This window comes from Carassius carassius, chromosome 28, assembly GCF_963082965.1.
Source record: "Carassius carassius chromosome 28, fCarCar2.1, whole genome shotgun sequence".
Lineage (NCBI taxonomy): Eukaryota > Metazoa > Chordata > Actinopteri > Cypriniformes > Cyprinidae > Carassius > Carassius carassius.
The window spans coordinates 20,779,671-20,806,759 of NC_081782.1; positions in this window are offsets into that span (position 1 = coordinate 20,779,671).

Below are 27,089 nucleotides of genomic sequence, written 5' to 3' on the forward strand. Positions count from 1 at the left end.
TACCACGGTCTGGTCTGTAACCCATGAGTCCCTGGAGCATTAAACCCTGGCCGGACGAGAAGGATGGACTGCTTGATACTTGTTGACATGGGGCTAAAACGGGTCACTCAAACTCAGTATGGCCCGTCGGTTCCTTTTAGCGGATCAGATGAAGATGAATCGTCAGTTAACTTGAGTGGTCAAGAGGTGCATCTGATAGAAATGCTGGACTGCTTATATCTAGTCATGGATCAACAACTTCATAATTTCCCTACATACTGCCATTGGAGGAGGTGTTGATATGTATTAGATCACAATCATGAAGTACCGTTCACGCACCGACATATCTGGCAACTGCCAAGTAGGACGTCCAGTTGGATGCCTTTTGTTGGAATGACACTCAACCAAGAAACCGTTGCAATCCAGTCCATTGGTTGACAAGAATATTGTTTCAGGATCAATAAGGGTGTAGATCCAGGAATGTTCTCCTTGATGACATGTTAAATGAACAGTTCCCCCAGCATTGATTTACTCATTCTAAACATGTATCACTTTCTGTCTTCTGTGGTAGACAGATCTTTAATATATATATATTAAAAAAAAAAAAGTAAATGAAGTCGACATTTCCATGCTGCGCAGAAGAAATTAAGTCATACAGGTTTGGGATGACATGTGTGTAAATGATGATGGAGCCTCCTTTTTTATGTGAACTATGCCAGTTTTGTTTTGTTTTGTTTTCAATGTGCACAAGTCATATGGATCTTTTTTTTTTTTTTTGGTATTTCAGACAATCCCAGTGCCCACAATCCCATTTAATTTTATTGAAAAAAAAAAAGACTACAGTAGATAGTCTTCAAAAATGCATTTTTTTTTTTGTGCTCTCCTGGCTTGGCACGACATGATAGTGAGTAAGCGAAGAACAAGTTTTCATTTTTGATAGACTCTCCCTTTAGGCAGAAGATTCATTTTCTTCTTCAACAGCCCAACAACTTTGAAGGCACTAAGAGCAAACCAATACTTGGATAGTAGGTGGACCATTACATATTCGTCCTGAGGCATGAGTACACATATGACTCAACTAACTGCAGGTGTTTTTAGTTGATTATAGCATCTTCTGTTCGGATGGGCTGTGAGTACATTGAGTCACTCTCTGGGATCTGTGGGATAGAGTGCTCTTTTTGGACCGACAGCTTTTTTAAACAGAAGCTCCTGCTGCTGGGGTTGAGCAGTCTATGCCGACCTGCTTTAAGGAAAAAACAGCCCCCTGTTTGTTAATCGGCATATCCCAGCCATCAATCACCATCCCCACGCATATGGGAGTGGGCTTATCGCTGAACGTGGCTGAATGCTGAGGCATCTATGTAATTTCACTGACAGGAAGAATAGATAAAACACATGGTGCAGTGTATGGCTCTTAATTGTACATGTATATGCAATATGTGATTAATTAGCAGTAATAAATCTTCAGCAATCTGACAGCCCATAATTTTTTCTTTCTTTTTTTTTTCAAGAGATAAATAGTGGTTTAAAAAAGTGTGTTTAGTAAGTTCAATGCATCTTTATAAGGGCTGTCAATCGATTACAACTTGCATACAAAATTAATGATAAACCAATTAATTCATTACATATTTCCTGAGAAAATGAGGCATGTTTTTGCCTCAGAATACAATGAGAAAGAATTATAACAATGAGAAATCAAGATAAGACAAATTTTGAGAAGTCATATATGAGAGATAAATTATGAGATAAAAAGAAATTTCACTAATGGAAAATGATCTTAAAGGGGTCATATGATGTTGCTAAAAATAATTTTGTGTATATGGTGTAATGAAATGTTCATGCGATTTAAGGTTAAAAAAACACATTATATTCTACACACTGTACAGTATTGTTTGTTCTCTATGCCCCGCTTTTCTGAAATGTATCGATTTTTACAAAGCTCATCAGTGGGAAAAGCGAGGTGTGCTCTGATTTGCCAGCTATTCAGTGTGTTGTGATTTGGCCACATTTAACATTTACACCCCAACCCTAAACCTACTCTTACAGCATGATAAATAAAATGAGGGTAGCATAATCTGATAAGCAGCATTAATTGTCAGAACACTGGCCATAGCGACAAGACAAAGACAATAAAACCCATTATAAACGAGGCATTTGTTTCATCCATTGGGGAAATAATTACGGATTATAATGACTTATAATGTCTTTTTATGTATTGCGTTGAAGCGCACCGTGTAAACATAATACCATGTCTGCATTTGTGATCAGAGAAACGAAAAACAACAAATGTAACTCTAGACTGCTCAAAACTTGTGTTTCAATAATCAGAGGCAAATTCTTTAAATATATTATATAAAAAAAATACTTATAGGCTGATTAACCACAGATTTCTAGTTGAGTCCTCTTTTGGAAGGCCAAACAAAGTAGCTTCGCTTTCACAATGAAACACACAGCATCTCCACAACATGGCGGTGCGGGAACAGTAAGAAAAAAAATTACGCCTTCTTTCTTTGCATGAACATTTGAGCGGCGTTATACAAATCTTCCCACATCGTGACGTAGACTTGTGGGGGCGTGTTAGAACGAGACGTTTAGGTAGGCGTGGTTATCTCTTAACTTTGATAAAGAATATCTCTTTGGGTTTGATACTTTAGTCTTGGCAACTTTACAGATCTTCTTTATGCACAAAGAGCTTGTAATACTACAAAGAAACACATCATATGACCCCTTTAATTGTAAGATAAAGACACAATTATGTCATATATTTTATAATATATTTGCGACATTATTCGCAGACATTCACAATTGTGAAAATTAATGTTAGAGTTGGGAAAAATGGTAACAATTTGTCTCAATCAGAAAAAACTAACCTTGAAAATAGTCACAATAATGAGAAATAAGGTCATTTATATTTTAAAATATAATTGCTAGTTTATTCTCAGAATTGTGACCTTAAAATTGTAATAATAATAATAATAATAAAAATAAAAAAATAAAAAAAATTTCAACTGTGAGACTGAAACTCAGACTTGTGAAAAATAGTTGTCATGTTGCAAACAGAAAAATCTGAATTAAAACAAGTTATAATTATGGGGGAAAATAATAATTTTATTTTACAACATAATTGTGAATGATCTTATAACTGTGACCTTACAACGATTTTGAGAAATAGTCATTTATATTTCACAACATAAATGCAAATTTATTCTCATAATCGTGAGCATACAACTGTGGTAAAGCCACAATTTTGAGACTGAACGTCAGAGCTGAGTGAAATAGTTAGTTGACTGCAGACCCACAAATAATTAATTAAACTTGAACACATTGCAGACTTGGAAATTAATCACACAATATTTTTTAATTAGTGCATTATAATAAGCAAACTAAATTTACAGGTTAAACTGACAGGCCCAATCTTTATCTTCACTTCTGCTCAAACAAAGGAGTTTTCTGTTCCGCCTCACAGAGTTAACACTTCAAGAAGCAATATGATTGCTAGACTCCCTATGACTCAGTACAAACCGTACCCGCCACTGCACACTCAAGCATGTCTTTAAATTTCAGTTATCTTGACTCGAGACGCTGAAAATATTTATGGTATCACTGTGAAGGAGGCTGCACACTTATTTCAAGCTGCGTTTGTATGGATAAATCTATTGTCGAAGCATTATAAGAGTGCACGGATCATTTACCAGATCCCCACGCACACACTTAGACGTGCAAATGTACCGGGTCCTCTTCTGTACCGTTTGGCCGAGAGAAGGGCTCTTACTGCTCATCCTAAGTCTGCTCACATTTCCCGAGCCCTGCCCACAAATCCCATCACATCCACATAATCAAAGGCATTTCTCTATGGCCTATAGGGACGTGCTCTCTGCATGAGCAAGGTGAGGACGGTAAGGCCAGTGTTCTGCTGCCGATAGAATACTTATCATTGGGATTACTGCGTGTTGTTTGGAACAGCTGGAATACCTCTGGGTGTTGTTTTGGATTATAGAGTCCTTATACTGTATTTCGAAAATACAGAATGAAAGTAACATGGTAACATGGTAACTGTCGTTTGTGCCATGCTGGTTCAACAATATAGGATTGTCGTTAAAAATGGCATGTGCAGGTGGTGGAGTAATAACTTCTAATTAATTGATCTGAGAACTCCAAGATGTTGCTGTTATTAATATGGCATCCTTCACTTATTATTTTTATTCCTTGTCAATTTACTTTTTTCGATGTTTGATTCATCCCTATGCATTTGCATGCTAAAACATTGTATAGCCTCAAACTGAATTAAATATATGATACTTTTAGGAAACACACCCCTCAGCTGGATTTCACTGGTGACGTTATGAACCAACAATGACCTACAGCAAATTCAAATGTAAATGTTATTATAAAGCAGTTTTAGGCTTTGTCAGATTTAGGTTATACAAGAAAGTATTTTCTTTCTGAGTTCAGATTTCTCTTTCATGCTTTCTATGAAGAGATTTCCTGCATTTCTCTGGCTGTTGTAGCAAATAAATTTCCTACAATCTGTTACCCCCAGAGGCAGGTGTTTTTAAGACGTCTGTGACAAAGGCAATTACATTTGAACTTGTAAGCCCACCTGTCTCATTAAAATTACAACTTAACAGAGACCACCTGATTCATCTGGCACTTAGGAGTGTTGTAAAGTCAAGATAATGGAAAAACTAAATGTCTGTATGTTTCAGCAAACACTGGATTGAGCCACAGGGCATGAGCACAATTGGAATGCGGAAGTGTCACCTGATAAACTGCATCCACTAGGGACAGAATTAGAAGTCAGGGATCGACTTTCATGAAACGAGTCTGGCCGACCATAATTCCCCCAAAAGCGGGAACGGTGCTTTGCCTTGATGTGAGGAGGTTAACGTTAAACAATAAAAGGGGCCGAGGAGAATGGGAATGAAGCTAATGAGAGGTGATAAGATTCATTCCAGACCTCAATTTCAAGGATGGAGGAGCAAGTGGTTCGGGAGAGTACTGTGAGACTCCTAAAAGGAGTTGAGGTCCTAATGAAAGATATTAGCCTTTGAGGAAAAGAGTGATATCCCTGGATCTCACAAAGGTGAGAAGCAATCTTCAAATGTTCTGGCAATGAAAGGAATAGTTCACCCTAAAAATGAAGGTTTGGTTACTTGTTCCAAATCTTAATGACTGACTTTCTTCTATGGAAGGAAATTTTCAGGCTGCGCTTTTCCAATTGCAGTTGTTTATGGTGACTACTGTATATCTGTCAAGTACCAAAAAGGACTACAATACACTTGCTATATTTAATGTCTTGTTGTCTAAAGAACATGAACTTGTTTAATTTTATTTATTTATTTATTTGTTTTCTGTGATGAACAGGCAAAAAACAAAATCGCCTTTTCACTCAAAATATCTGAGACACTGCTTTCAAATCAAATACAGTGTAAGTTGGATGTCAGTGACACTGAATGTCACTAGTTCTCATGTTTCTTACAGCTACACTTCATTGAGATCAAGCTAAAAGTGAGAGCTATTTTAGAGAGCAAGATTTCATCACAAAAATCTTTCATGCAATAGGTTTGGATCCATCCATTATGAAAATTTCATACAATACCAACAACATGTGAAGACTCCAGATGATGCCAACATTAAATTGATATACAGAATTGTCAAATATTATTACTCCTCATATTGTAACCATTTGTTCATTGTGTCCTACTTTCATTGAAAATATCTGAGACACTACTCTAAAGTCAAATATGTTGAAGGCTGGATAGCCTAAGCTACTGTATACTGCCACCTGCTTTACTGGAGGTCTAGCAGTCCAAGTATAAGCCACTTCACAGACACGGATAGTTGCGTGTTCTGAGTTAACACAATCGGAGTGTAAAAATACGGGATATTTTACGGGAAAATACTAAAACGGGAAGAGAGCGGGAAAAGAGCTAAAATACGTGAGAAACACGGAAAAAAAACGGGAGGGTTGACAGCTATGTTCTCATTTTAGCTAAACTTCATTAACGTCAAACATGAAGTCATATATGATTTGAGAGTTATACCAGAGAGCAAGGCTTTTAGTGAAAAACGACTTTTAGGCCCATTCATCACAAATATATCATATACCCAGCCACTGCGAAGATTTCATATGATGCAAACAATGGACTGACACACAAAACTGTCTACAATCTACAAAATCTAAACTACCGTATTTTTCGGACTATAAGTCAGTGTAGAGTATAAGTCGCAACAGTCCAAAAATACGCCATGACGAGGAAAAAAACATATAAGTCGCACCGGACTATAAGTCACATTTATTTAGAACCAAGAACCAAGAGAAAACATTACCGTCTACAGCCGCGAGAGGGCGCTATATGCGGCTGTACAGTCTGTATGCGAACTGTACAGTCTCGCGGCTGGAGACGGTAATGTTTTCTTTTGGTTCATTTCTCTTGGTTCATGTCAAATTAATTTTGATGAATAAGTCGCACCTGACTATAAGTCGCAGGACCAGCCAAACTATGAAAAAAAGTGCGACTTATAGTCCGGAAAATACGGTACTTAAATTTCTAAAACTTGATGTCATATAGGACTTGAGAGCAGTGTTGGGAAAAGTTAGTTTAAAAAGTAATGCATTACAATATTGTGTTACTCATAAAAGGTATCTCATTATTTTCCTTTTGTGTTACTTTTTGTCACCTGAGCTTGGCTTGCTTATTTATTTTTAATGACAAAAAGCCCAAAAGTTGCATTAGTCACATTACATTGGCAACTATAAAGGCCCTTTCACACCAAAAGTGAAATTAATAAGCCTCAGGCTAAAGGAAGTGCCTCTGCACCTTACTCTCAGTTCCCTTTCAGTCGGTCACTCTCGACGCCACGTCGGTGACCGACGAATATGGGATATCGCTTCGATAGACCAATCTACTTCGAGTGTAAACTAAACGAGCCAATGCACATTGGCATGCAATTATTGCATCCAGCTGCCGCTGATCACTGCGTGAGTATAAGAGGGCAGCAGGTGCAATGCATACCAGCTTTTCGCTTCGGAGCCGAGCGTTAGTATCGCTCTGCTCAACTGTGTCTGCTGTGAACTACGAGTTCAGCACGCTCTCGGAAGCTTCGTGTGTTGGCGAGACGGCGCTTCAGCGGCGGTCGTTCCTGTGTCGAGTGGATTGCACACTTCAGGCACTGGGCCCTCTACAGCGAGCGTACCAGTGGTATCCAGTGGGCCTCCCCCCGACCGGATGTCGATCTCAGCATCGGAGGGAGAGCTGTCGGACGAAGATTCGGCTGCGCTGCCGCCCTCTGGGATGGTGGCAAGGCCTGAGTCGGACCCCGAAATGTCAGCTATGCTTTCCCGGGCCGCCGAGAGGGTAGGGCTCGAGTGGAATCCTCCACCGGCTCCTCCTCCCTCACCACCCTCGATGGCGGTGCAGCGAAGGGGTATTCGGGAATCCCGTCGGTGGAGCGGGCGGTAGCGATGCAATTGTGTCCTAAGTCCGCCTCCTCCTGGCGTGGAGACCCGGTGCTTCCTTCCCGGGCCTGTAGGCACTCGTCTGGTCTGACCGGCAGTGCCTATACGGCTTGCGGGGAAGCTGCTTCCGCCTTTCACGCCATGGCGTTACTGCAGGTGAACCAGGCTAAGGCACTGAAGGACCTGCACGAGGGTGGTCATGACCCGGAAGTTCTAAAGGAGCTCCGAACCGCCACTGACCTCGCGCTCCGAGCGACGAAGGTCACTGCGAGTTCCCTGGGTCGTGCGATGTCCACATTAGTGGTCCAGGAGCGCCATCTCTGGCTGGGTCTGGCAGACATGAGGGACACCGACAAGGTCCGGTTTCTCAATGTCCCTGTGTCCCAGACCGGCCTCTTTGGCGACGCAGTCGAGAACTTGGCCCAGCAAGTCTCTGCTGCCCAGAAGCAGACTGAGGGGATCCGACACATCCTGCCCTGGCGGGCAACTGCTGCCTCTACCCGCCCGCCGGCCGCAGTGCCCCAGCCTGCTCGTCGCCAAGGGCAGCCCCCTGCATCCGCCCCCGCTCACGCGCCGCATCTGCAGCAGCCTCCAAGTGGTGCCGTGGAGCTGGGCGCAGGCAGGCTGCCCTTCCCGTCCCGTCCCGGCCCCCGTCAAACTTGGCGGTGAGCAGAAGAGCAAGAGGCCCCGGGTGCGTCCGTCCCCAAGATTGGTTTGCAGCGATCGACCTGAAGGACGTGTACTTTCATTTGTCCGTCCTTCCGCGCCACAGACCTTTTCTGCTGCTTGCGTTCGAAGGACTGGCATATCAGTACAAGGTCCTGCCCTGCAGGCTGTCCCGGTCTCCCCGTGTCTTTACGAAAGTCATGGAGGCAGTTCTCGTTCCTCTCAGAGAGCAGGGTGTTCGCATTCTCGACTACTTAGACGATTGGCTGATACTAGCACAGTATCGAGATCAGTTGTGCGAGCACAGGGATGTGGTGCTCCGGCACCTGAGCCTGTTGGGCCTTCAGGTCAGCTCGGAAAAGAGCAAACTCCCGTGGAGGATCTCTTTTCTCGATATGGAGTTGGATTCGGTCGAACAGACAGCACGCCTCACAGAGGAACGTGCGCGGTCGGTGCTAGCCTGCTTGAATACGTTCAAGAGCAGGACAGCGGTCCCACTGAAACTCTTTCAGAGGCTCCTGGGGCATATGGCGGCCGTGGCGGCACTTACACCGCTCAGCATATTACATATGAGACCGCTCCAGCACTGGCTTTATGGCCGAGTCCTGAGGTGGGCGTGGAAGCGCGGCACTCACCGGGTCCAAGTTACACCGGCCTGTCGCCAAACCCTCACTCCGTGGTCAGATCTTGCATTTTTCTCCGGGCAGGGGTGCCCCTAGAGCAGATCTCCAGGCATGCTGTGGTTTACACGGATGCCTCCACCACCGACTGGGGGGCCACGTACAACGGGCATGCAGTCTCAGGGGTTTGGACGGGCCCGCAGCTGCAGTGGCACATCAATTGCCTAGAGTTGCTAGCAGTACACCTTGCCTTGAACCGTCTAAAAGGTCTCTTGTGAGGCAAGCATGTGCTGGTCCGAACGGACAACACTGCGACCGTTGCGTACATCAACCGACAAGGTGGTCTGCGCTTCCGTCGCATGTCGCAACTCGCTCGCCACCTCGTCCTTTGGAGTCAGATGGTTCTGAGGTCACTTCGTGCCGTTCACATTCCAGGCCTGCTCAGTCGTACAGCCGACGAGCTGTCTCGAGCAATGCTCCCGGGAGAATGGCGACTCCATCCCCTGATGGTCCAGCTGATTTGGAGATGGTTCGGAGCCGCTCAGGTAGACCTGTTTGCTTCTCCAGAGACCTCTCACTGCCAGTTGTTCTACTCCCTGACCGAGGGAACTCCCGGCACGGACGCTCTGGCACACAGCTGGCCTCGGGACCTACGCAAGTAGGCGTTTCCCCCAGTGAGCCTTCTCGCACAGACACTGTGCAGAGTCCAGGAGGACAAGGAGCAAGTCTTGCTAGTAGCGCCGTATTGGCCCATGTGGACCTGGTTCCCCGAACTAGTGCTCCTTGCGACAGCCCCTCCTTGGCCAATTCCTCTGATGAAGGATCTACTGACTCAGAGACGGGGCACCATCTGGCACCCGCGTCCAGACCTCTGGAAACTCCATGTCTGGTCCCTGGACGGGACGCGGAGGTTCTAGGTGACCTACCCCAAGAGGTAGTGAACACCATCACTTCGGCAAGAGCACCGTCTACGAGACACGCTTACGCCTTGAAGTGGAACCTGTTCGTTGAGTGGTGTTCTTCTCGTCGAGAAGACCCCCGAAGATGCCCGATTGCGGTCGTGCTATCCTTTCTGCAGCAAGGGTTGGAGCGAAGGCTGTCTCCCTCCACCCTCAAAGTCCAGGTTGCCGCTATTGCTGCGTACCATGACCCCGTGAATGGGAAGTCTCTGGGTAAGCATGACCTCATCGTCAGGTTCCTTAGAGGGGCCAGGAGGTTAAATCCTTCCCGCCCCCCCCTGTATACCCTCTTGGGACCTGTCTCTAGTGCTTAAATCACTACAGCAGGGCCCTTTCGAGCCTTTGCATTCAGTTGAGCTAAAGTTTCTTTCATTGAAAACTCTGCTCCTGCTTGCACAGGCCTCCATCAAGAGGGTAGGGGACCTGCATGCATTTTCGGTCGACGATTCGTGCCTACAGTTTGGGCCGGCTGACTCCCAGGTAATCCTGAGGCCCCGGCCTGGCTACGTGCCCAAGGTTCCCACAACACCCTTCAACCCTGTTGAGATCCTCCATCACCCTAAGCAGCTGGACGCAGCGGAACGTCAGGCGCCAGACCTTCATGATGAATCTGTGAGAACCATGGAAGGGTGGGTTCCATATTGAGACCTAAGCGGTACTCATATGTGTATAGTCCACGGTATAGCCTTAGAGCCCGTGTTTCCCCGGCAGACTTCTGCCTTCCCAAGAGGGTTCTAATCACCTCAAATTTCTCCGTATACTCCTAAACGGATGCTATATGTGTATTTGCCTCCGAGACCTCCTTCAGGAAGGATGGGGCTTCCGCAGCGTCCCGGCTCCAAGCGGACCGGGTACGTTTTCCCAGTGTTATCCAATCTCACCCAGTGAGGTAGTGCTTTGACAATGGTGAGTGGAGCTACTTGTTCTGAGCCCCGGCCTACACCTAATAGGGGCGCAGGCGGCTCGCACAGGGCACTGGAAGGGGCAGCACCCATGGCGCTTTGATAGGGATCCCATATTCGTCGGTCACCGACGTGGCGTCGAGAGTGACCGACTGAAAGGGAACGTCTCGGTTACGTATGGTAACCCTCGTTCCCTGAAGGAGGGAACGGAGACGCCACGTCCCGTCGCCATGGTTGCTGTACCGCCGCTGAGCTGCCGGGTCCCCGGCTCGGCTCCTCAGCGAAAAACTGGTATGCATTGCACCTGCTGCCCTCTTATACTCACGCAGTGATCAGCGGCAGCTGGATGCAATAATTGCATGCCAATGTGCATTGGCTCGTTTAGTTTACACTCGAAGTAGATTGGTCTATCGAAGCGATATCGCATATTCTTCGGTCACCGACGTGGCGTCTCCGTTCCCTCCTTCAGGGAACGAGGGTTACCATACGTAACCGAGATGTTTCTCTCAACACAGGGACAGAAGAAGTCTCATTAAATGAATGAGAAAACAAAATAACTTGCGTTACTTGTTTGAAATAGTAACTCAGATATTTTCATGTAAATTTAAAAGTAATGTGTTAGTTTACTAGTTAATTGACTAGTTACTACCTGCAAACATGTCCTTGTGGAGCCCATGCTGGCTTTTGCGGGCACAGTGGGCTAGGGCCAGCCCACACCAAACCTACACAGGGGCTTGCCTAGGTAAGGTCCACAGCTTTGGGCTCACTGCAAGCTCTCTGTGAGTAGACCACACTAGCGGATTTTCCATATTAATTCATGATGGTTCAGTGTGGGCCAGTCTGTTCGGGTCCAGAGCAACTATTATATCCTTTGGGCCCATGCAGGTTTTGTGTAGGCAGCCCTGTAATCCAACTAGAATACATTCTTTAGCTACTCACTTGAACATGAATGGCTCAAACCAGAAGAGACCATTTCAGAACCTGTTGTTTCATATTGACTAGGGATCCTCGAATCTGGCTCATGAGATCCCCTTTCCTGCAGAGTTTAGTTCTAACCTTAATCAAACACACCTGAACATGTCTTCAGGATCATTAGAAAATCACAAGTGGGTGAGTGTGATCAAAGTTTAAGTGGTCACACAAGGGTTTCCTGTAACGTCTACAGGAACTCTTGAGCCATTTTTGAGATGTACCAGGCTCATGTCTGTTAATAAGTATTTTGTAGACATTTTTCTTCCTTACCAATGGAAGTGTTAGGGTGTTTTAGGTTTCCTTAAGTCAAGCCATGTGGGTAGATGGCATTAGCAATAGCTAGCAGCAGTAGCCAGCATGTCTCACCTGCTGAACAAATTGTGCTGTGTCCTGGTTGGGAAATATATCATTTGAAGTCTAAAGGGCTTTTTATTCTCTCTCTATTTAAAAGTGTACATTGCTGATGGAATTTATTATCATTATATTTTATTTTTTTGCAGAGATGGTACATGTATGTATGGCCTATGTTTGGATTGATGCTATGAGTTTAAGAAAGTGTATCTGTATGCATTTTAGAAGGACTCTTTATTAGTGAGCTTGCCACATCATGGTCCAGTTTGAATATGGATTAACCATAGTCTGGACTATTTTTGACTGTTCATGTTTAGGAGGAGTCTTGTGTCTGTGAGCTGTGGCAAGTTTTCATTACAAGAGGTTGGATTATTGGAGGTGGATCAGCACCTAGAAAGGACCTCTACTGCCCTGAAAGACAGCCGAGACCAGGATAACTAGAGCCCCGGATACAGATCCCCTGTAAAGACCTTGTCTCAGAGGACCACCAGGACAAGACCACAGGAAACAGATGATTCTTCTGCATAATCTGACTTTGCTGCAGCCTGGAATTGAACTACTGGTTTCGTCTGGTCAGAGGAGAACTGGCCCCCCAACTGAGCCTGGTTTCTCCCAAGGTTTTTTTCTCCATTCTGTCACCGATGGAGTTTCTTGGGCTTGCTTAGTTGGGGTCACTTCATCTACAGCGATATCGTTGACTTGATTGCAAATAAATGCACAGACACTATTTAACTGAACAGAGATGACATCACTGAATTCAATGATGAACTGCCTTTAACTATCATTTTGCATTATTGACACACTGTTTTCCTAGTGAATGTTGTTCAGTTGCTTTGACGCAATGTATTTTGTTTAAAGCGCTATATAAATAAAGGTGACTTGACTTGATTATTATTTTGCTATCAGCCAACTTCATCTATGGTCAGCGTTTGGAAATTGATGTACTACAGATAAGACTTTCACATACATCAAAATTCACATGACTACTATCTTACATTGCTTTGTTAGCTTTCCTTTTTTTATACTTGAATTGAATGTTTTCCATTTTGTATTTAATAAATCCATTGATTTGAAATCCCTTTGACTACTGTACATATTTGAGAATGTAGACATTACTTATGTGGTGACTGCATCCATTTCAGATGTACAGGTGCTGGTCATATAATTAGAATATCATCAAAAAGTTGATTTATTTCACTAATTCCATTCAAAAAGTGAAACTTGTATATTATGTTCATTCATTACACACAGACTGATATATTTCAAATGTTTATTTATTTTAATTTTGATGTTTATAACTGACAACTAAGGAAAATCCCAAATTCAGTATCCCAGAGAATTTGAATATTGTGAAAAAGTTCAATATTGAAAACACCTGGTGCCACACTCTAATCAGCTAATTAACTCAAAACACCTGCAAAGGCATTTAAATTGTCTCTCAGTCTAGTTCTGAAGGCTACACAATCATGTGGAAGACTGCTGACTTGACAGTTGTCCAAAAGACGACCACTGACACCTTGCACAAGGAGGGCAAGACACAAAAGGTCAATGCAAAAGAGGCTGGCTGTTCACAGAGCTCTGTGTCCAAGCACATTAATAGAGAGGCGAAGGGAAGGAAAAGATGTGGTAGAAAAAAGTGTACAAGCAATAGGGATAACCGCACCCTGGAGAGGATTGTGAAAAGAAATCCTATTCAAAAATCTGGGGGAGATTCACAAAGAGTGGACTGCAGCTGGAGTCAGTGCTTCAAGAACCACTACGCACAGATGTAAGCAAGACATGGGTTTCAGCTGTTGCTTTTCTTGTGACAATCCACTCTTGAACAACAGACAGTGTCAGAAGCGTCTCGCTTAAAAAAAAACTGGACTGCTGCTGAGTGGTCTACAGTTATGTTCTCTGATGTATGTAAATTTAGCATTTCCTTTGGATATCAGGGTCCCAGAGTCTTGAGGAAGAGAGGAGAGGCACACAATCCACGTTGCTTGAGATCCAGTGTAAAGTTTCCACAGTCAGTGATGGTTTGCGGTGACATGTCATCTGCTGATGTTGGTCCACTGTATTTTCTGAGGTCCAAGGTCAATGCAGGCGTATACCAGGAAGTTTTAGAAAACTTCATGCTTTCTGCTGCTGACCAACTTTATGGATATGCAGATTTCATTTTCCAACAGGACTTGGCACCTGCACACAGCGCCAAAGCTTCCAGTACCTGGTTTAAGGAGCATGGTATCCCTGTTCTTAATTAGCCAGCAAACTTTCCTGACCTTAACCACGTAGAAAATCTATGGTATTGTGAAGAGGAAGATGCAATAAATCAGACTCAGCAATGCAGAAGAGCTGAAGGCCACTATCAGAGCAACCTGGCCTCTCATAACACCTGAGCAGTGCTACAGACTGATCGACTCCATGCCACGCCTCATTACTGCAGTAACTCAGGCAAAAGGAGCCCCAACTAAGTATTGAGTGCTGTACATGCTCATACTTTTCATTTTCATACTTTTTAGTTGGCCAAGATTTCTAAAAATCCTTTCTTTGTATTGGTTTTAAGTTATATTCTAATTTTCTGAGATAATGAATTTGGGATTTTCCTTAGTTGTCAGTTGTAATCATCACAATTAAAGAAATTAACATTTAAAATATATCAGTCTGTGTGTAATGAATATAATATACACGTTACGGAATTAGTGAAATCAACTTTTTGATGAAATTCTAATTATATGACCAGCACCTGTATTAAAACAGTTTTTCCCAAAGACTTACTTATAGTTATAGTAGCTAAAAGGTAATTTAAATGAAACCGATTTATTGTTGTCGATCAAGAGTGCCCATCCCTTTTCCTGGAGGTCTACCTTCCTGCAGGGTTCAGCTCAAACCCTGATCAAACACAACTGAACCAACTAATCTGGATCTGAAGGATCCGTTGATAATTTCAGACAGGTTTGTTTGATCAGGGTTGGATCTGAACTCTGCAGGAAGGTAGACCTCCAGGACCAGGGTTGGGCACCCCTGTTGTAGATTAATAGTGTGGGCCCAGTGAGGGCTCCTCGTGCAGGGCCAACATTAAGGTACCAACGTTTTGCCAGTGAGCAAGATCTCAGAGGCCCTGTGCTGGCAGCCCACTGGGGGACCTTAGGCTAGCCTTAAGTGGGCCCGAAAAGGGCCAATGCAGGCTTGTTTGCCGGATTGTGTTACCCCCAACTCTGTTTAAGAGCTATACCAGACAGCAAGGCATTCACCAAATAGCTTTTTGACCTAGTCATTATGAAGATTTCATACAACGGCAACACACTGCTCTCAAAACCATGTATCCAAAGAGATATTTAGATAGATGTCAGATTTTATCCATATATTATAATACAATGGTAAAAAAAACAACAGTTTATTCAATTTTAGTTAATTAAATTAAGATAATAAAAGATGCATTTTTGTGTCCTACAGAAACAGTACAAGTATAGAATATATTGTTTGGAAGGACATGAAGGGTGTAAAAAAATGACTAAATTGATCTCTGGGTGAACTGTACAGTTGTAAGTGAGTCTGATTTACGAAAGCACTGAGCAAATCTGCAGCATGTATTTACTGTACAGACAATCCGGTGTGCGTTTTGTGACTGACCTTGTGAAACCGTCCCTTTGAATGTCTTTTTATCAATGCAGCTATGAATGTAAAGTGAGTAGAGTTTTGTATGGAGAGCTGTGTTTTTTGCACAGAATTGATGCTATAGACATGACTCTCATTGCTTGCATAAGAATTTCAATAAAGTCTGCATGAAAAGAGGGCAAATTATATGCAGTGTAGTTTATCGCAGTGCAGTTTATCTCAACAGCAAGACAAATAGTGAATGGCAGCAGAAACTTCCACATCGGGTTTTGCGTAATGTTCCAGCAGGAACAGTATTTGACCCTTATGAATGAAATAACCTGTATTAGGAAAGCAGTACTGATGGCAATTTCAACTGAAGTGGATTCCTGGGAGTCTACACATGGTGACTCTCTGACGATTTGACAAACCTGTGGCTTTTATCATCGTTTTGAGGCTACATTTTCACTTCGTTGCTATTAGAATGCGCGGCCAAGGCAGCTAGCGCAAAGCTATGGAATGAGGTAGGATTTTCACAAAACACAATTACAAATTTGGGCTTGCTAAAGTTACGGCAGTGAGACGGAATTGTTAACACTTGACCTGGTGATGAAGTGGCAAAATTGGTTTCTAGGGAAGGGCTTTAGCTTGGAGTAAAAACTGAAAGGGAGAGCACAGGAACACAGTCTAGGCTTTTATGTGAGTCAGCATGGGGAAATCAAATGAAGGCAATGTAATTTTACCTGTGACAGGAAGGAAATTCTTCAAGTTAATGTTACTTTTCCTCTGTGAGACCAACTTTACATTTTTGTTTATTTTTTATTTTATTTTTTATAATTTCTTGCCCCTTGTGAAGTTTACAGCATGCAACGTGTTTTCAGAAGTGAGGTGTCAATTATTTAAAAAGCTCACTGTGTTGCTCTTCATTGGCAACTGAAGCTAGTAAAGGAGCTTTTCCTGCACCTGTAGCTGCTTAAAACACATTTGAAATTCACAACAGGGAAATAAGAGAGAGAGAGAGAGAGAGAGAGAGAGAGAGAGAGAGAGAGAAATAGAGAGAATGTCAGTGGCCCGATAAAGCATGAACAAAATTTCCATTAGAGTCATTAAACAATTTCACTGCAAGTGGCATCAAGTTATCTAATAAAGTCTTCAATTAGTGCTAAAAAAATGCTTGAGCACATTAAAAAGGACCTTGTCCAATTGAGCTCCACAAAGTCTCAATCATTGAATATTTCAATTACAGTCCACTTCATTAGCTATCCATCACATAATCAACCATCACTAATTAGGGCATTCCAAACATTTGGGCAGCCATTTCCTGTCCATGTCCTGCAGTTTTAATGTAATACCTCCATTAGGAGGTTTGCATACTCAAATAGCTAAATGCTCAAGCAAATGGTTTTTTCCCCCTTTTTAAATCAGTTAGCCCAAGGAAGTAATAATGGTCAAGTAAATACTGTACTTGATTAACAAAAACATGGGTTAAAAGAATGTGACAATATCATTCAAAAGTTTCTTGATTTATAGTATTTGATTAAAAATAAACACTGCAAGCTGCTGTTGGTTAATGAAGATTTGAACGATGAACTCACAACTTGATTTGACTCTTAAGGGCATTGCACACGTCCGTATGAAATGTAATTATTTTAAAATTAAATATGACCTCACGTTATGTCAATCACGTTAACAAACTGCCTCCAAAATATTTGTCTGTCATAAAACATCAAAATAAATATTCGGATCGGATTTGATTTTTTTCCATTGCTTGCATCCGTAGCTAGCATTTTGAGAAGCGCTTTGACAGTTTGGAGCCCCCATACAAGCGAACGCCTAAATCCAGAATGGTGACTGTCAAGTTCATACATTTTGTCTCGCAACACAAAGCACTGTTTATAGATCCTTTCACACTGAGTGCACAGAAATTTGTGGTCTTCTTTTTAATATGTGTCTCTAGTTTCGCTAGCAAAAGCTTCAAACTGAGCCACATCCTGAAGTAAATGTTGAATAGCCCCGGATAATCCCACCGCTCCTTAATAAGGAGGGAACTCCCCCCCCCCCCCCCCCCCCCCCCGCAATGGATTAATTAATACACATTGGACTCAGTGTGCATGACAATTTTTGGGGGATTTTGAATATGAAAAAAAGCATATGAAAATGTCGGACTCAGTGTACAGGGACCTTTATTTTGTCAAAAACCCTAACCCTAAGTGGGAACATTCGAATTGAAATCAAAGATTTTGTATAAGTATAGTAGATGCCCACTCTAAAAAAAAAATTGGGTTGTTTTTAACCCAAGGGCCGGGTAAATATAGGACAGAACCCATCTTGGGTTAATATTACCCAGCAAATTGGGTTGTTTATTTAACCCAGCATAATGGGTTGATTTAACCAGTTTCTGTTATTCTGTTTCCACCGTAACTGCGCTGTGCCATGCTGGGTTCTCGTCACTCGTGCCCGAGCTAGAGTCGTGTTCGGCGGGGAACTGGCTTTTCCATCCCGTGACACTCGTTAAAGGTAATTCATACCGTGCTCCATGGTGGTCTGCATAAAATTCAACGATATACAGCAGAGTAGCGATTTTATAGATAAAATAAAATGTATACAAACCTGTATTTTACCGACGAATAGATCAATTATAACTGCTCTCTCCAGAAGAAGCAAAATCCCAGCGATAAATAACTCATTCGCTGGGAGTTACGTCTGACCAAAGATCTGAAAAATACAAAAACTACCCAAAAGTTGGGTTGTTACATATGACCCAGAAGCTGCAAAACAACCCAAACATTGGGTTGTTACATTTGACCCTGGAGCTGGGTAACACAAAAACTACCCAAACACAAAAAAATAATACATGTGGTAATACATATTAAAAACACAAACCAACACATGTGAAGGTTATCCCATTTCTTCAGTAATTTAAATTTAGGTGGTTTTTACAACCAGATGTTTCACAATGTTGTTGCATCTACTCATAGATTGTTATTATGAGTGACAACTTAGACTGTTACAAGATGACAGATGCATCAACGTTTCTAGTGGTTGAATGTGGCATCTATACATATCTATGGTTAAAATATCCCACTTCCAACCTGAGTTCCAGTCATTATCACATCACGTTTATAAAATATTGCTATGGCACAACTAGAGCATTTTCCTGTTTTTGTGTCAATTATACCAAAACAACAACAACAACAAAAATAACATAAAATGCTTCCCTTCTTTTTGCAAAAAAAATTTAAATTAAGGTCCCACTTTATTAAAGCTGCAGTCCATAACTTTTTTGGTTAAAAATGTTCCGAAATAAATATTTTAGGAAGTACATAACCAGCCAGGCAAAACTATCACCTTACTTTAGCCTGATTTACAACAGTTAGCATATAATAATGCTTTCTAATTTGAGTGGTACTGGTAGTAATTCCCGGGAAATACAAGCATGTCAGTGCTTCATTTCGTCATGTCTATAATCATAAAGAAAACATCCCGGCTAGTAGGCTATATCGTATGTGAGGATCTTGCAGGTGCCATTTATAGCCTTTTCTCACAGCAGCTGGAATAATTACATTTATTATTTTGATGGCAGTTTGTAATCCAGAAAGGATTATGTGTTTATGAAATGCGTGTGACTTAAATTATATTCCAGTTTTAAATGTGCATCTGATTACAGATAGCCTACGTGGGATTACACAAGTTTTGTATTTTAAAGACTAACAGTTCGAAGAAAGAATAATTAGCTTTTTGCATTAAAATTATTTATTTAAATGAAATTCAAATGGTATGACAATTAGAGATTATACAGAAATTGAAATCTACATGTAATGCTAACACACACTACATACACGCAATGCTGATGTTGTTACCATTAACAATTTGAGAAAAAAGTATAACAATAATAATAACTTGCACGGTTGGATGTGATATGAGCTAACCGATCATTAGATTTAATCACCATTGGTAGCGCAATTTATTGTAATGCTTTTTTCCTCAGTTGGTCAGAACAAAAGTGGCAGACTTGTTATTACTTGTTCAGATGACTATATCTGGTGAAAATTCTTATTTGGGTATATGTTCCAAGATGTAGGCTAGAATCTGTGATTCCTAAGTACAGTATCCAGACCAATGCAGAGACTGACTGCCATGCATACTGCTCAAAATAGTAGATTAATCCGTGCTGGACCCACACAATGAAGATAATTCCGCAAAAAATTGCAATTGCAGGTTTTCAAACAGAAAAAGTTAAACAAAAACAATCTTGTTTTTTAGCATCTCATCAGGGTTTTTCCACAGGAACTTTCTTGTGAAGACATAACAGCCTATTGTAACCTCTCGGAGAGGTGAATACAAGACTATGAAGTGCTCAGGATAAACTCACTGTGCTGCCACTGCTTGTTCTCTCTAGTCGCATCTGTGCTGACAAGCCAATTAATGATACTGGCATTATTGCTTTTGAAGATAAGGTGAAGGCAGGTCATTACCCAGTTCTGAACATCAATGCTGTCTATTTCCCTCTCTCTTTCTTTTTCTCTCCCACTGTTTTGGCCCTTCATGCAGACTTGTTTTTTATAATATGAGCACAGATGGTGAAGAGCCAGTGTTCTCCCTCTGGACTTCCACACTTTATAATCGACATGACACGATGCAGGTCTGTTATAGCTGGGGAGGTGCATTAGAGTCAATAGGTGTGCTGCGCAGTGCTTCGTGGTGGGGTTTGTAATTATTGCCGACAAGAGTAAACACGTAAAATGAAATCAATTTCAAAGATTTAATTTTGTCCTGATTAAAAGATACCGGTTGGTATTGATGTCATATCATCCGAGCGGGTTCAGAATGCACTGAATCTATTAGATGATTACATCTGCTGATGAGCAGCACATTCATTTCAAATCAGCTAACTCCAAAACAAACAAGATCCACTAATGCTTTGCAAGAATAAAAGATAAAAATAAAACAAATATCCTTTTGTAGTACTGGTTTCAAGGTCAATGGTTTAGTTTTTTTTTTTCACAGATTCTATACATTTACATTATTTTTTTTTTTCACAAAAATGTGCATACAGTGACTTTAATTGTATAAACCTCTTAAAGAAACTGAAGACATGTTATTTTTTTTAAAGCTTGATAATTAACAATAAAATAAAAAACTGATAAAATCAAAGTATTGTATATAAATCAATAATAAATAATGAAATTATTTCTTTTATTTCTATAAAAAAGGAAGAACTTTTAAATAACTGTTGAAGAAGACTGTTAAAATATTATTAATTAATTAAAAAACTCGCCAACATGGTGTGAATAAATAAAGTGTGAAAATATACAGTAAACGAAAAAAGGGCAAAATGTTTCTTGAAATATAATAAATATTGTAATTCTTGAAATCAAATTTTTCATTTTTTACTTGATGGATAGATCAGATTACATTTAAAGGTTTTTTGGAAATGGTATAAACATTTTCAACAAAAATTTCACATGATTTAAAAAAAGATTTTTCATTTTCTGTATCTTGGACATTGAATGTGCAAAGGTGAAGTCTTTAAAATTGTAAATGTGCAAAGGTGAAGACTTTAAAATACTAAATGTACAAAGGTGAAGACTTTAAAATACTAAATGTACAAAGGTGAAGTCTTTAAAATACTAAATGTGCAAAGTTGAAGTCTTTAAAATTCTATGACATTTTATTTGTAAAAAAAAAAAAAAAAAAAAAACTGTTCTCAAACAGGTTTCCCAAAATGTCCCACTATCTATCAGCAAAGAGCAAGCCATGAGTTATCACCAATGTGCCCTTGAGCAAGACACATAACTCCAGGTTGATCTGCAGGGATTGTTTCTGTAATGCGTTCATGGAACAGCTCTATGATGCAATAGAATGTACATCATAGAAACATATGTCAACCCTATAATGGAAGTAATTTGTTAAATGCCACCTTCAATTTTCAATACTGTATGTTTATATATTTCCTGTAGTGGTAAGTGTACCAGAAAAAAAGAATCAAAGGATCTTCTAAAAGTCTGGTCCTATAAAAGGTTTGAGGAGGTCAAAAGCCATCAATAATGACCTTCTGACATTTTATCTGCTGGGATCAATCACCCAGCTGACACAAAGAAAACACCTAGGTTTTGACAACAGACATGGATCACTGGCTTTTGGGGCATTTACTGAATGTCATGGCTTAGCATATGTTATGCTAGGCTAAAGGTCCTGAGCTCAAAAACAAAATATTTCAATAGAGCTGTTAACATCAGTTTCTCTTATATGAGCCCAGAACAGGTATAAGTCATGAAACTGCATTTAAAACCCATTTTATATCCGTAAGGCTGGCATCCCACTAGCTGGATTTACAGTCATAACCTTCATATACATATAGTTACAGAGTCAATCACATTTAAACATCTGTATTATGGCATTTATTAACCAGAATTCTTGTGTTTTTAAAGGAATAGTTCACCCAGGAATTGCCATGATTTACTTGACTTCATGCCAGTCTGAAACAATAAAAGCCAATGTGTTTTGAAAAAGATTTTGACTTTATGTTGACTTTAGTCATTTAATAAATGAAAACAGATGGGGTGAATTAGAATAAACGTCCATTTCTTTTCTCAAATCATCATTCTGAAACCAATAAGTCATATTTTTGCCTAATTTAATACACATGCCACGCCATCAAGGGTTTAGGTTTAGCTTTGCAAAGGTGTTTTGAATCACAAATTTCCCCTAATAACTCATTTGTGTGTGAGGGTGAAAATTAATGGGATTTCAGGGGGAACGGCACATCAGTCCTCCCTCTGACCTTGTGTTACCTCTGCGAGAGAATATTTAAAATAACTCTCTAGCAGAGAGTACTTCTGTCACGTGGGAGACTTTAAAAAAGCTCAATCACCTTTTTGACCTTGGACCAATGAGAGAGTCGAAAATAGGCCAAAAATCATTGGGTTCAACTTCAAGCCCATTTTTTGGGTCTGGACTAAAGCATATATATCGGAAAGGGTAGAGGGTGGTCTATGTAATGATTAATGAGAGGTGGTAAAGTGATCCTAACTGCTAATTAAGTTATAGATGCTTTAATTAGGAACTTGTCACAGTTTACTCAGGCGAATGACCAAGTTGCAGAGACTGTCTGAATAACTGAGTTGGGGAAGCTACTTACAAACTAAAGTTTGCAATTACGATACAAGATTAAATAAAATACTTAAACTAAAGTAAATTAAGCCTTTGAAATAAAGGCTACACTAAAAGCTTCTAGAAAATAAGCCAAACTACAGCTTAAAGTAATTTTACAAATGTAATATCAGATTATTTATTTTAGCAGTATCTTTCCACTACAACAACAATAGAGTGCAGTGATAAGGTAATTTTTGAAGGCTGACTAGGAAGTTATCATCACCCTGGTTCCCTCAACAAAAATCCAATGGAATTTTTCTATTGGCTTTTGGATTATTGGTGAAAATAAGCTCTGTGACCAACAAAAGTATAACAAGTATTACATGCATTGTTCATGCTAATCTTCAAAAATGACCACAACTTTAAAAGCTTTTTAAAGCTTTAATACTATCGCCAGAAGCAAAAAGCTAAACCTAGGCTATAAATAAACTTTACGATTGTCACTAGATTTCAAAGTCACCTCGAAAACAATTCTTTCAGTCTTTATAAAAACATAAATTCACCTGAAAGTTAAAGTTTTGAGAGTTTACTGAACTGAACAAAATGAGACAAGTGAGTAGATAAGTTTTTCTTTACAACATGATAACATTGTAACCCCATTTTGCCACTTGTTAAAAACCATCTTTTTCAAGTACATATAATACATATAATACATACTTAATACACACACACACACACACACACACACACATATTATATATATATAATACATTATATATATATATAATATTATTCAACTGACCAATGAAATCAGCTACTGTATGTGGCAGGGTTTGCTTAACTGGTTTTGGGGAGAAAAATAGCTTGTTCTTGGAAAAGGCCACAATTCTCCAGTTTCCAGTTGTAATAAATACAATATATATATATATATTACATAGACCTTATTTCAGACATTTTAACAAAAACCCATTCTAAAAACACACTGACTTCAGGATGGTGGAACAGAAAGTGCTACAATTAACTCATTCATTATGAACTCATCCATAAAATTCATTTCCGGGTTTTGGCCTACGAAAAATAAAATGTAATTCCTGCAGCGCTCTAAAAATCTCAAGACAGCATTAAAATTAAACAGATAAATGTACCAAAACGTAGACGTAAAATGCTGTGCAAGGACTGAATTAACTTTTTATCAACCCTGTATTGCTATTTGTGGGAAAAACCAGCAGGATTTCCCCCCCAACAAATTAAGCACAAAACCTTCCACACAGCAGATTCTAAAGTTTTGATTAATCATGTTAGTCTTAGCACTGATCGTCTACATAATGCTGAAACAAATACTAACTCTTAATTCTTAACCCTAACCTAAACCCTAATCTTTAACTTACTATGCCATGAAGGTGTGGTCTCATTTACCATTGTTTGATGAATTTCTGAAATGCAGTTTTGATTATTAAAGCCAAATTTTCACATAATTACTTCAGGAATACACGTTATGAATTCAAAACAATTTTAACGTGAAAACTGATTCTTTTGAACATTAGCGTCACATATCCAGCTTAATATGATTGGGATTTTATATTCAATAGGTTTGTTCGGTAGCACATGCAGCATGGCATTTGACTTGAGAGGTGAAGAGCTCATGTAAGAATCCAGTGAAACTGCAGTTCCACAAGACAGTTCAAACCAGCGTATAAGTTACAGTAGGTGTAATTAGTACAGAAGTTTTGGTGTAATTCACAAATATAACCAAAAGACTAACTTTTATTTAGATTACTTACTGTCTGTTTCACAGTGAAACACATTCTCTTCATTTTTTTTTATCCCTTCATACCTTGGCATGGTGTGCTAGCGGAACAGCTGTGGTGATGAACTCATCCTAAGGCGCTAACACCTTTGCTGTAAGGCAACCGTCTCGACATGTCCTGTTCGGACACAACAAAACTGCCTACTCTCAAGAGCCGTCCCCCACCAGAGCAGTGGCCCGCCGCCAGCTCGCTTACATGTGCTGTCCAGCAATGACTGCAGCTGGACAAACGCTGAGGGCTTGGACACAGCACTGTTTTTAGACCCAATAGTTCTGATGTTCTGACATGTTTTCGCATCTCCCTCCGATGCGGAAACTTGTGTGTCACTGTCAACAGAGACGGGTATACAACACACGCCTTTAAATCTTTTAAAAATTAATTAGCAAGATTATTGTAGGCAAAGTGTTTGCTGTCACTAGTTTACTGTTAAAATCACCATTATGGGAATTTCTTACAAAACCACTTAATAGTTATTTTTATTATTTTCAGTTTTGTGCACAACTAATAAAGCAAGGAACAGATTGTCACCATAACGGCCAAAAGTAAAGTTTATGATGGCTGCTACTGCGAGCTCAACATCAAAATTCTGTGCTTTTGTTCACTCCAAATAACTGGATTCCACTGAAACACTTGTTTACCAGCTGTATTTTGAATTTTTAAAACTAAATGTTCAGTTGGATAAAAATAAAACTGTGTTGCATTCTGTACGTCACTGATAAGAACGACACACACACTCTTTGGCAGTGCAATATCCAATATACTCACATACACATATACACATACAACGACTCCTGCAACTGTTGAGCACCTTTAATTTACATCTTTCTCTCAGCAAGGAAAAAGAAGTGTTTTCCAATTGAATTTGTGAATAAACAAATAGAAAATAAAGACTGATTATCGTTTGTTATAATTATCATCACATAATAGTGTTCTAAAAAATTCTAATTTAATCGCATGATGTATTTCACCTAAACTAAATATGGACAAGAGTAGAAGTTATGGTTGCTTTAGCGATCACCGCTTATAATTAAAATGCTGGCTGAACGAACACTGTTATACTGGCTGCGGTTCAGCTAAGCCTTCATCTTGGCTCTTTTGTGAACTCAAACGAAGCTTTTAAGATGGGAAACCTGGAACAAACAACGGTTGACTTTGAGAATAACAGCAAGTGCTGAGAGCTGATTCAGCTGTTTGCGTAGATCAAGCCCAAGGTGATTTTGAAAAAGTAGCTTCAAAAGAAGACCTGCAGTAGGCACCGGAGATGCTCGCATACATACTAATATGCGTAAGTAAACATCCTCTACCAGCAACAGAGACAGCACTTTCAGAGAGATATGGTGAAATTATCATGCAGACTTACAAAATCCTTTAGTCTATACAACTCCTGATGCAATTTGCACCATTTAAAGATTAATATTCCATAAAATTACCCTCCGCCTTTGGAGCATCATTAGACTGAATGGATGTTTCTGTGTCATCATTATTTATTCAAATGATTTTATTTCACTTTGATGAGAGCAAAACTCATAACTGCATGTACCTCGCACCACCATGTTTCTCTGATAAAAAATTTACATATTTATAAATAATACATTTAATCCTGAATAATGCAAGAGTCAAATAGAGTATATCTACTTCCAAAAAAGCAGAAATTTTATAAAGTACATTTGTTCCACTCCATTAAAATCAGATTTGACCTCGATGTTTCAAAGCCGGGCTGAAACACAGAGGGTGTCTAACAAATCTGATGTATTTTCCAGTGATAGTTCACCTACATATTAAAATCATATCATCATTTAGGTATTCCCGTGTTGTTCTGGGGGCTTATTGTAGAATTTTCTAGAGAATACAATATGAGGTATTTAGTAGAACATTAATGCTGCTCTTTTGAAATCTGGTCGCCATTTGCTTTCATTGTATGAAACAGAGCAGCATACATGTCTCGAAAAAAAGTCAGTGACATTTGTTGGGAATACAGATATGGCAAATGTCATGGAAATAAGCAGTTTGATATTACATGGTCAACACTGATGGTGTCCTCCAAATTTGATAGATTTTCAAGAGATAATTAAGGAAAATATATATTCTTTACGTATTTCCATGTTGTTCTAATTGCTCTTTTTCTTCTGTAGAATGCAAAATAAGATGTTTAGCAGTGAAGGAGTGGATGCCGAGTTGCCATATCCTTCATACTGATATTAATTATATTATTACATGATTTCTTGTTTGACTATTAATCAAGTTATGGCAAGAGTGAAATGTGTAACCTTATGTGCGCTTATGAGATATTAAAGAATCCTGTTCTACACTGTATTTCTTTTCCTCAAGATTAATGTCCACATATTATGTGTGTGTATCCAACCGTAATGATAAGACACTCACTAGTGCTAGAAAGCCTTGAATTTTAGATAAGTTCTGTGTGTTAGTATCTGTCTGTACAGGGAGAAGCTCAGACAGTCCCAGGACAAACGATCAATTGCCAGTGTCCAGTGTATCAGAAATACGTCTTTGGAGAGTTTATCTAGGTTTTGGAACCAATCAGAATTTTGTTGACTTATGTATTGACGCAATGAGTATCCTCTGTCAGGGTATAACTGTAGTTGATTTTGAGTTGTACGGGAGCGGCCTACGAACTCCGTCGAGAGTATTGAAGCTGACTTCTGCTGATGAAACTGCAAACTATTTTCTTTAAGTAAAATCAT